The 12,566-nt window shown below is 36.2% G+C and overlaps 1 protein-coding gene across 8 annotated transcripts in view; it reads left to right on the top strand.

Annotated features, from left to right (window-relative positions):
- Window positions 1-12,566, top strand: part of INPP4B (inositol polyphosphate-4-phosphatase type II B) — an 819,089-nt gene that overhangs the window by 181,931 nt on the left and 624,592 nt on the right. For 2 of the 8 annotated variants that reach the window (XM_073017648.1, XM_037992385.2), the window contains one exon: window positions 2,870-2,924. The exons of the other annotated variants lie outside the window; for them this stretch is intronic. The gene's annotated coding sequence lies outside the window, so the exon portion shown is untranslated. The remainder of the gene's footprint in view (window positions 1-2,869; window positions 2,925-12,566) is intronic. 8 annotated transcript variants of the gene reach the window in all.

Here is a 12,566-nt window from a genome sequence, read left to right as displayed (position 1 = left end):
TAGATGGCTATTAGGTGACTACTAAGTGAGTAATGGGCAAATAACATATACACTGTGTATATGTGTATACACAGCATGCGATTTAAAACTTATGAATCATTTATTTCTGGAATGTTTTATTTACAATTTTGACTGTACTTGACCACCAGCTACTGAAACCACAGAAAGTTTAACTATGGAGAAGTGGGGGCTCCTGTATCTTCATATTTTTTGAGGAATCTCCATACTTTTCTTAGTAAAGGCTGTACTAATTTACATCCACAACAACAGGAAACAGGGTTCTTTTTTCTCCATCTTCTGGCCAACACTTGTTATCTTTCTTATTTTTGATAATAGCCATGGCTATGGCTACTGTTTTTGTTGCCTGTGCTTTTGGGGTAATATCCCAAACATTATTGCCCAGACCCATGTTATGGAACTTTTCTCCTATCTTTTCTTCTAGTAGTTTTATAATTTATTGTTTTACATTTAAATCATTAATTCATTTTGAGTTGATTTTTGTTTATGATGAGAGAGAAAGGTCTAATTTCATTCTTCTTCATGTGGACATCTAGTTTACCCAATACCATCAAGAATTGTCCTTTATTGTATAATCTTGGCACCTTTGTCTAAAATTAGTTGGCTGTAAATGTGTGAATTTATTTCTGGGCTCTCCATTCTGCTTCATCGGTCTGTGTGTCTGATTTTGTGCCAGTACCATGCCATTTTGGTTACTACAGCTTTGCAGCATATTTTAAAGTCATGTAGTATGATGTCTTCAGCCTTTTTCTTTTTGTTGCAGATTATTTTGGCTACTGGGGGTCTTTGTGGTGTCATATGAATTTTGGGATTATTATTTCATTTCTGTGTAGAATTACATCAAAATTCTGACAGAGATTCAATTGAATCTATAGATCAGTTTGAGTACTATGAGCAATTTAACAATGTTAATTCTTCCAATCCAAGAATACAGGGTATCTTTCCATTTATTTGTGTCTTTTTAAAGTTCTTTCATCAATATTTTATGGTTTCAGTGTACAGATCTCTCACCTCGTAGTTAAATGTATTAATGAGCATTTTATTTTTTAGTAGTTACTGTAAATACAATTGATTTCTTTTTTGGATAGTTCACTGTTAGTGTACAAAAGTGCTACTAATTTTTGTACGTAGATTTTGTATTCTGCTACTTGACTGAATTGTTTTTCTAGTTCTAATAGTTTTGGGGTGGAGTCTTCAGGATTTTTGATATGTAAGATCAAGTCACCTGCAAATAGGGACAATTTAAGTTCTTCCTTTACAATTTGCATACTTTTAATTTCCTTTTCTTGCCTAATTGCTTGGCTAGGCCTCTAGTACTATATTAACTAGAAGTGGTAAATATAAGCATCCTTCTCTTGTTATGATTCTTAAAGAAAAAGTTTTCAACTTTTTTTCCAGTAAGTATGATGTTTGCTGGGGTTTTGTCATATGTAACCTTTATTTTGTTGAGGTACACTCCTTCTATACCTAATTTGTTTGTTTGCATAAAAGGAAGTTCGATTTTCAAAATATTTTTTCTGCACCTATTGAAGTGATCGTATGTTTTGTACTTCATTCTGTTAATGTGACATATCACATTTATTGACTTATGTATGTTCTACCATACTGGCATCCCTGGGGTGAATTCCACTTGATCATGCTGTTTAATTCAGTTTGATATTATTTTGCTGAGTGTTTTTGCATTTATGTTAATTAGGGGTATTAACCTGTAGTTTCCTTTTTTTATACTTTCTTTGATTTTCATATTAAGGTACTGCTGGCTTCATAAAATGAGCCTGAAAATATTCATTCTTCAATTTTTTGAAGAATTTGTATTAGGTATTCTTTAAATGTTTGATAGAATTCATAGTGAAACTATCCAGTCCAAGACTTTTGTTTGATGGCAGAATTTTTATTACTAATTCAATCTCTTCTTATTTGGCTTATAGCTTTTTATATGACCAAGATTTATCCTTGAATCATCATCATAGCACTTAGTTTCAGACTTGCACCTCTATACCCAATCCTTTCTATTCAATCATCTACTGTGAGATGGAGTCTCTCTTCATTCTTCATTACCTCGAAAGCCTTACATTCTTCACTGTCCTCCAATATACTACTCCTAGATCCACTTAGCAAGGGCTGGTCATATGTCAGGATCATTTTATGCAATCTCATTTAATTCTCAAAATAACCCCATAGAGATATGCTCTCAGATGGAGACATAGGCTTAGAGAAGTTAAATGACTCATTTTTCTATGCAATTTGTAAGCAGCTAAGATAGGATTAGATATCAGTAGTTTGACTCCAGAACCTGAATTCCTAACATCTCTAATGTCCAGGTTGCAGCCATATTGAAACAGGCCAATACAGTGCATTATAGTTATTGAGTTGGTAATCTGCACTTCATGGAGCCATATTCTACCAGCATCAAGAGGTACATGATGGTGGAAGCAGCCTCCACCATATAGATATCAGGTCGTGACCAACTGGGTCAAGATTCTAGGGAAACAAACTGGAGCACAGATCAGAAAACAAGAAAAAACTAAAATGTGAAGGCTGAACAAATGCAGCAGGGACTGAGAAGGAGGGCTACAATTGAGTAGACACACCGATTCTGAGAGAGAACCCTTGTCATTCTATGTAGGGAATAAGTTTTACTGATGCCCTCATCTGATCGTGGTTCTGAGCCTATTATACTGTTAGTATGATCAGCATGGCCCCAGAATTTAGGCTTTCAAAGCCAGACCACAGTGATGGATCCAGGCTAAGGAAGGTAGATGTTGACAAATATATATCCTATTAAGTGATTTCTTTTATCTATAAAGTCCATGTTTTAAAATATGGGTGTGCTTTTGTTTGTGATTTACAGCAACTGAGCTTCAGCAGCCATTGAAATCCGGAAGAACGCATGAAAAAAGTCTCAGGTTGTGTTGACCTTCCATTCATATAAATAGTGTGTTTATTGAGTAGACGAATATTAAGGGTTATTAGTCTTTCTTAAGAAATGTTAGCAAATTAAAAGGTTCATAGATTGCATTTGTCTTTATCCTTTTGTTCTCAAAGCCAATGCTGGTGATGTAGTTGGACATTAACAAATAGTAGGTGTTCAACAGCAAGAAAAGTACACACACACACGCATGCACACACACACACATAGAAGGCCAATCCCACATTAAAAATTTTAATTTTCAAGAACTAAATATTGAGATATTATAATATTTGGAAGGGTTCATATTTGCTTGATAGTGTATCATAAGATTTTCATTAATATAATAAAATATTAAGAAAAAATTTGATTTTATTGGCTGTATAATATTGTTAAATAAATATTTGTTAACTCACAATGCTTTGGTTAAAGTGACAGCTTTATCTTTGATTACTTTTTGTTTTTATTTACCTCTAAACTCTTTTTCATCTTTGTATTTTTAAGCTTTATATTTTTTCTTTATATGCATTTCTTGTAAATAGGTTTTTAAAACTTTATTAAATGAATCTAAAATTATATATACATTTTTACTTGTTGCAAAGTTAAAATGTTTCTTGCAGAAAAATTAGAAATTATGGATCAATTATACAAAAATAAGCAATACCTTCCTAGTTCTTAATATTTTGATTTATACTTTTCCATTTATACATATATATACACACACATATATGTACACATACATGTATATGTAGTAGTCCCCTCTGTTTGTGATTTTGCATTTTGCAGTTTCGTTTACCTGTGATGAATACCGTGAAGATATTTTTAGAGAGAAAGAGGCCAGATTGATGTAACTTTTATTACAGTATTACTGTTAGACCTATTCTATTATTTGTCATTGTTTTTAATCTCTACTATTCCTAGTTTATAAATTAAACCTTATCATCAGCATGTATACCTAGAAGAAAACATAGTTCAGTGCTATCCATAGTGTCAGGCATCCATTGAGGGTCTTAGCACATAGCCTTCATGGATAAGAGGCGGCTACTGTACACACACATACTTCTATATTGATTTATCAAGCAAAATAAGTATTCTAAATATGACAGTTATTTTTGGTGCTTTTTTGTTAATAAAATCTGGATTTTTTATCACTTCACATAGGTTATGAAGATATTTTCAATGGCATACAGTATCCCGCTGTATCATAATTTTTTTTAATCAGTTCTTTGGCTACATTATTTCCATTTTTTTTTTCTCATTAGTAAAGAAAAATGCAGTGAATGACCTTATAGCTAAATCTTTGACACATCAATCTTTATTTCTTTGGAATAATTTTCTTCTTCTTTTTATTTATTTATTTATTTATTTTGAGACAGAGTCTCGCTCTGTCGCCCAGGCTGGTAGTGGAGTGATCTCGGCTCACTTCAAGCTCCGCCTCCCGGGTTCCCGCCATTCTCCTGCCTCAGCCTCCCGAATAGCTGGGATGGCAGGCGCCCACCACCATGCCCGGTTAATTTTGTTTGTGCTTTTAGTAGAGACAGGGGTTTCACCGTGTTAGCCACAATGGTCTCGATCTCCTGACCTCATGATCCGCCCGCCTCGGCCTCCCAAAGTGCTGGGATTATAGGCGTGAGCCACCGCGCCTGGCCGGAATAATTTTCTAGTGAATTTGTGAGATAAAAGGCATATGAAGTATGGTCATGTGCCACATAATGACATTTTGATCAATGATGGTCAGCATATCCCATGGTGGTCCAATGAGGTTATAATATCATATTTTAACCGTACATTTTCCATGTTTAGATATGTTTAGATACACAAATGCTTAGCTGTGTTACAACTGGCTATAGTACTTAGTTCAATAACATGCTATACAGGTTTGTAGCCTAGAAGCAATTGGCTGTACCATAGAGCCTAGGTGAATAATAAGCTATACCACCTCAGTTTGCATGAATACACGTTAAGATGTTGGCACAATGATGAAATTGCCTAACAATACATTTCTCAGAACATATTCTGTTGTTAAGCAAGGCATGACTACTACATAAGGATTTTGGTTGAAAAAAGTAAAATTTAATTTCTTTAGGCATCTTGTTTTCTGTTTTCTTGTAAATTTCTGTGCTCTTGGAATTCTGTTTTTTTACATTTTATTAATTGAAATACATCTCATTTCTATTGATGGTTTCCTTTAAATTAAAAAAATTCTTAAAACTTAATTTTTATAATTATAAGTATTGATTATAAACTGATTATTTTACTGATTTTACTGTTGTTTTAGTCTTCATTATTTGTTGTTAGTCTTCGTGTTTCTGAATGGAAGTGATATAAACCTGATTTCAGCATTCTAATGTGTTAGAAATGATCTAATATCTCACTGATGGCCTTTGAATTGTCCCATTTATATATTATGCAGTGCCAGGTATTGGATGGCAATGACCTGTTCTGGGCTCAGAAGGGACAGCCCAGACTTGGGTGAGACTTTGGTGGAATATTAGACACAAGGCTGAAAAGGGACCTGGCCTTAGCAGGGAGCAGAGATGGCAAAGAGAACCAGGGGCCAGCAAGCCAGGTAAATAGCTTGGGTTGGGCATAGGAACATCTGGGCAGTGTGGGACATGGCTTAGCCTGCTACCATCAAAGTCCTGGCATGGCTGGCATGTATGTTGGTGAGTAAAGAAAATCTGTAAGATGCCTCTCATACTCTTCCTGATGGGGCCCCAATTGAAGCTGCTAAGTGGGCCAGGTAGATCCCTCAAATACATAATTAGGGTCTTCAGGCCAGAGAGTTAAGTGCATGGCATTCCTCAGATGAAATCGAGTTCATGAATTGCCTCAAAGAATGCAGATAACCAAGTCATTCCTCTGATACATTTCATTTCTTAGTCATCTTTTTGGAATATCTGGAAATATTTTCCCAAGGTAATTGCTTCATTTAAGCAAACACTTTTTAAAAATATATCTTCTTGAGTTTCTTCTTATAATTCATCATCTTTTAATTTTATCAGAGTGAAAATTTCCACTTACTGAAATATTTTTCTAATTTTTCAATACATTTGTCTGAAAATCTGAAAACTATGGTGACAGTTGCTATAGAAATTCTTAGAAATGAATCAAAACACAATTAAAGTGGTCTTTCAGCTTATAAATTTATTCAAATATATTAATTTTACTTTATGAAAAATAAATGGTCTATTTAAAAATATTACACATAATTACTTTAGCAGCTTGGAAATATTTCAAAAAATATACAGTTAAGTGACCTTTGATAAAGACCTGCTCCTTATATTGAAGAAAACCTGTCTATTCTTATTCTGTAAACAGAGATGCATTTCTTATATTACAATGTCAACTTAGACAGTTCTTAAAGATATCACCCATTTAATTCTTATCTCTCATTTTATTTCTAAACTTCTATTTCTATTAATATATCTATAGTAAAATGTGTAATCACAGATTTCATTGAACTTCCAAATCTAATCTGAAAGATAAATGAAATTAATTTTATTATCCTTCAATATACAGATGTGTTCTCATTATTCTAATTTATTAACAATGACATTGATTTGCTTCTCTTCGTACTTGAAATTTTTTAAAGAGATGTAACATCTTTTTCTCTGACTCGACCTTTTAACAGATAAACAAGATAGATATCAAACATTTCAATGAGAAAATGGAAATGGAATACCTCGCCTGACTACTTCTGGTCTAGAAAAACACCCATTGTAGTTCGTACCTTTGCCTCACTCTCACCTCCATCTATGCTTTTAACGTCTTTCAATTTCTCAGTTGGTAAATTAAGTTTTTCCTTTATTCTGATAATTTGTTTCAACAAGAGACCCCCAACTTGTTCCAGTAACTTTTAATCCTTAGGAAAATTATGACTATTAATATTTATTAAATGTTTTGGACTAATGAGATGACTTTCAATGGTTATAGCCTTTTAATTATGAGACCAGCCCATGTATTTTAAGATTATAACTATTTCTCAAACCTTTCCATAGCCAGGAATTTTTTAAAACTCCAATATATCACATTTTCTTTTACTTTATTTTTGGATTTGGATTTATAGGGTTACTCTAGCTGCTCCAATGAATAAACATCAAATTTTAAATTTCTCACTTCTTTGAGTCCAGTATGAATACTTCTGACTAGTGGGCAGTTTTTCTCCATGGAATCATTCAGGCAACCCAGCCTCTTTCCACCTTTTGATTCCACCATACTCTGGTGCCTCTGAGTTCTCCATCTCAGATCTATCTGCTGCTTAAATGCTTTAAGCATGGAGGCGACACAATCTCTTTTCAAGTTCCTTTGGTGGGGGTAGCACATGGACAAACCTGAATCCAGGGTAGCTAGGAAGTGTATCTCTAGTTGTGCAGCCACCTCCCCACATCATCAACACCATGCTCTGAAATAGAGAGGGGAAAATTTTTGGTGGATGATTAGTCATCAATGCCACAGAAAATTAAAAATGTGAGTACATACCCCAAAGGTAATATAGGTGATGCTCTCTAATAATGAGACAATAACAAGGGAGCATTAAGATTGTGCAGAGTTTTCAAGAACATGATCACACATGTGCAGTGGTCAAACTATATTCAACCTCTCCCACTCTTCTGACCAATTATGGTTTAGGATCCTGTTCACCTCAGTCCTCATCTGATAATTTGGAAGACTTCAACTTAAGGTAACATCTCCTGAGCTCCATATACTAGTAGGTTATCCTTAACTATGCATCTACTACTAGCTTCAGATGGACTGTCTCCTGTTTTGAAGGAAAAACTTCCAGTATCTGTAACTTAAGGTGAAGAAAAGTGTTTTCTCATTGTTTCCTAGTTAGTAGCTGTAGTGCACTATACTTGAATGAAGTTGAAAGATTTCTGTTTTAAATAATCATCCTTGAGATCTAACAAAGCATGAAAGAAAGATCCCGTTGTATTTTTTAAAGGGTTTAAATAAACTCTGAAAAAATTGCGAAATTTAGAAGTCCACAGTGTTTAACTATTATAAAAGATATATATTGCAAGTGGAGAGACTCTCAAACATTACCTACTACTGTGATTGTAACCTGTTTTTCAAATTCTACCACATCTTGTTTATATCCATTTTAAGAGCTTAGTATCAGGAACCTATTATGACTAAAATTCTTTATGCTGTGATTGAGCTCATTTCTTCTTGTGCACTTCTCCTGCAGAATACAGATAATCGCTGGTTATAGTTGGTCTGTTGAAATTTATTTTATTACTGCCGATATGTTTTTATTTTCTTATTGATAAATGTAAACCTCCCTGGTGTTGTAGGAGTTTTCTTAGTTCATCTAAAGACTGGGTTCTTGTCCATCCCAAGGCCACGAAAATTTAGGCTCACCGACAGTTTAAAGGGTGAGCAAAGCAGGGTTTTATTGGGTGAAAAGGGAGAAAAAGTGGTGGGGGAAACACCTGCCTGGCGTTCAAATCCCAGGTCCACACCGGAAGAGGACGAAACAGGCTCCTCCCTGCTTCAAATGGCGTGAACTTCCCGAGGCTCCACCCGAGTGCGCAGGCTGCTTGGAGTTTCTCCAGAGATCTCCTCCCACTGGCTGCCTCATTCCCCACTCTAAAGAAGTACATCTAACTGCCCTTAGATAAAGGATAAGGATGAAGACTGGTCCTAACCGCTTCCTGCTAACAGGGGGCACTGTTTTGGGGAAATGGCAGTCAGAACTCCCTCAGAGGCCAATCTAAGTGTTCCCGGCAGAAGGGGCCATCTTCAGAGGCTGTGGTTGCATGACTGTTTGGAGTTTGATGGCCTAAAGGTAAGAACAGACAAACCCAGTTATTAGAAAACGTATCAAAATGAAACAAGGGGAGGGGTAAGAACAGCTTAAAAATCCTGAGGCCCTTTACCAGTTTGCATGGGGAGAGGGTGGCCAAAAGCCTGACTGGTTAAAATCTTTACCCTTTTGCTGGCATGTTGGGCTTTCCTTCCCCTGGGCCCAATCCTAAGCCAACCAGTTTCAGCTTTGGGAAATTAACTCTTTCCAGTTTGGAAAATGCACCTGAGGGGAGTGTCCCATAGTACAGAGACACAACTAACTATCAGTGAAGAGAGAACCAAGGAGGAGAAAGGAATGAAAAGAAGATGTCTTCTAAAGGAGTCCCAGGGGTTCAGGATGCATATTTAAGGGGTACAGACTGAAGACGAATGGCTACCCATCTAGAAAGAGGGGAGTAGACATCCCTAGTTCCCTTGTCTTCCTAGTAGATACCCAGGGGTAAGTGAGGGGGAGAGAGAACAGCATCCTCTTTCCCTCTCCCATCCTTGCATCCCCAAGTCCTGGTGACCTTGGCAGGTATCGTCATGCAAAGCAGCTTGTACCCATTAAGTGGGGGGTGGAGAGGGGCGGCTAGAGAAAAGGAATTATCTGTTCTCACCTATGTCTCTTTCCCACCTAATGTCAGTAGCCTTGGAGTTCCCTAGACCTCATTTATGCCATGGATATTAACATGGCCTTTATTCATGAAACAGGAAGCTTGGGGTTGGCTTAATTGGCAGAAATCAGCCACGCTCACTTGCTCTGTGCCTTTTAACCTCTGTTGTTATCTGCCTTTGGATCCCTTACATCCAGTTTTCCTTCCTAGGGCTTTGACCCAAAGCTTGGAATTGAGTCTTGGACAAATCTGTATCTTGGGGGTAGGGATGGCGTTGTATGGATGCCATATCATAAGCCGAATGCTAAGGTGAAGCTGTGGAATTGAGTCTTCCTCCAACAAGGGAGAGGAAAGGATGTCTTGTGAGACGCCCAGATAAGTGGTGGCTATAGTTATGCTTGCTAAGATTTGGGTGCATGGTGCTTGACTTTGGTTAGCTCCCTTGGTTTTACTTTCCCAAAAGGAAACCTCCAAGTGATCGGTATCCTGTTTATTCCCATCACCTGGCAGGATTTGAAGGATAATTGCTCAGAACTAGAATATTTATCAGGATTTTTACATCACTCATCTCTCATGTTCTTTCTGAGCTGCAGCTAGAGATTGCTGGTTGGTTCATAGGAACAGGCAGGGTTAGTTTAAAATATAGGCAAAAAATTAAAAACAACTAATGAATTTAGAATTTAATGACAAATACGTAAGTTTTGAAAAATAATTTCTCTCTCTGGTCCTCATTTTTGTTAAAAAAATTTATAGGACTGAATGGTTTGCAAAATAGACTTTAGTCTTATACTTGGCCGGATTATTTTGATAAAGTGCAGCAAGAATGATTATTTCTACATAGGCCTTTTGGATTGGCTTTGATGGGATTTTGTTCCACAAGAAATCTCAGATAAAAACTTTTAAAGCCAAGCCCCACCATGTGTTTGTATCCTCAAACACCTGTGAGTTGGGTGCTTCTGTCCTTGTAAGGTCGATAAACTTGGAGCTCCTAGAACTGTTAGAAAGTGACATTATTTACTGACCACAGGCCAGGAACCCTGTATAGGGACTTCATAGATGAGGTATGAGACCAGTTTCCCCACTGGGCTTTTATTGGCTCTGCAAGTCAAGATCGTCTGCTTAAAGGGAAGCAAACCCTTCTAGTTAAAGTCTTGGTAAAATAATCAGTTTTTCCCATTGCATCCTGTTGTAAAAGAAAAATAGATTCTTATTGCACTGATGCAAACAATTGTATTGTCATAAGTTAAGAATACTCACAGATAGTTTCCAAATTCTGGAGGAACCAGGCAGAGAGAAACAAACGTGCTCCATATCTTGATCACAGGATCTTAATTCTTAAAGGCTGTAAATCATTTAAAATAAGTTTCCTTGACTATGAAAAACAGAACAAGGATCAGCAATATTTCAACCAAAAGTCAAAAAGATTGCTTTAGCTCTCTCAGTTTAGTTCATTTAGTTAGCCCTTGTTTTGCTTTATATTCGTGAGCATTTCAGCTCTTCATGAGTCCTCTACATTTTCCTGTATTCCAGTGTTACAAAATCCAAAGTTATCAGAAGCCTGTATTTAAGAGCACCTGTTACAGTTCTATAGCTAATTATAAACAATTTTTTGAAAAGGATTAAAACAAGACAACAATTGTCTGTAAAGAGCAAAATGTTCAGTGTAGTTACAATTAGAAACATAATTGACAAATTTGGTTATCTTCTTGGTTTCCAATAACTTAACCTTAATTATGATTGATAGCAAATAGACATTAGAATTTTAGAAATCCCATGCAATTTTGGAACATATATGAACATTATTTTCTAAGAAGATTGAATATCATTTTGGTAATCCTATGTATCTAAACATGTCAAATGATCCTGTTTACCTCTCTTTTTTGGACACTTTGGGGGCCCTCTGAAGTAATTGAAAATCCAGGGGTCAGAAAAGACAATTTGAAACTTAAATTTGATTTTCGGAAGCTGTTAAATATCTTCACGGTTTAATGATATTATGAAATAGGATTCCAGATTACCATGTTTTTTATTTTTCCAAAATGATGACTGAGAAATTTTAAAGAAGCAAAAACCTTTTATAACCCATTCAGTCAATATGTTTACACAAAGAACCTCTTCTACAAGATTAATTTCCACAGTTCTTTCACCACTTCTTGGAACCTTCAGCTTTTTCCTAATTTAACTCAAAACAATTCTTTAACCCTAGGCAAAAGTTGACATTTCCATGCCTTCTTATAACCTTTTATAAAAAACACATTTTGCTGTTCTTACCCACCCTGCATGTAAATCTATTTCTAGTAGTTTCAGTTAACTCCTAGCAATTTTTAACTTTAAGATAAAACTTGATAAATTACTTTGTGTGCTAAGTGCAGCCAAGGTTTGCCTTCTTAGTTAAGGGCGTGATTAGTTCCATATGTTCCCACACCTTACCAGTGGTGAAACTGGCAAGTCAAATAGTTCTCAAAACCCAAAAAGCAGTTTGTAACCTCAAAACACTTGACAAACCTTGCATCTGACTGGAATTTTACCAGTGGTCTTTAGGGCTGCTTATGTTTCTTAAAGATTAAAGTCACGTGAACTGAAGGGTACCACAGCTTTTATCTTACCTTTAAAAAATATTGGATCCAAGTGCTTGTTTTTCTTCAGGCCAAATTAATTAGAGCTCTTTTTACAGATATCACACACAGTACACACACAGACAGGCAGAAGAACACCCAGTCACTGGGTGTAGCCCTTTAAGAGACAGGCCTAGGAAAACATGCAGATATGTAATCTGAGAGGGCTCATCACGGCAGACAGGATTGCTAAACAAAGCCTTGCTGAGTGGCTACTGGCCATGCTCCCAGGATGTAAAGCAAGATGGAGGCTTGCAACACAAACCATACAGACATGCAAAGCACATCAGATTTGCCACAGCCAAAGACTAGCCCCACAAATCCTATTCCACAACCAAAACTTTACAGAGAGTACAAACAGTGATAGTTGGGGGGCCTGGCCCAGTAAAAACATCTTCTAAAAGGAAAAAAATATCTTTAAGGACTAACTTGTTGATGAGGTAGAGAAGGAGGAAGAACAAAAAAGCAGTTTAAAAATTCCTGGGGAAGAACCTCTTATTCTTATGAAAATGGTTCCTCTACCACGGAGACAAGTTTAAGCTTAATTGCTGTCCAATAGAGTTAAACCCCTTGGCCCAGGAAGGGGAAGACTGCAGCAGCAGCAAGTGGTTAGGACCA

Source organism: Chlorocebus sabaeus, chromosome 7 (genome assembly GCF_047675955.1).
Source record: "Chlorocebus sabaeus isolate Y175 chromosome 7, mChlSab1.0.hap1, whole genome shotgun sequence".
Classification (NCBI taxonomy): domain Eukaryota; kingdom Metazoa; phylum Chordata; class Mammalia; order Primates; family Cercopithecidae; genus Chlorocebus; species Chlorocebus sabaeus.
This window is presented reverse-complemented; position numbering and strand designations above follow the sequence as displayed.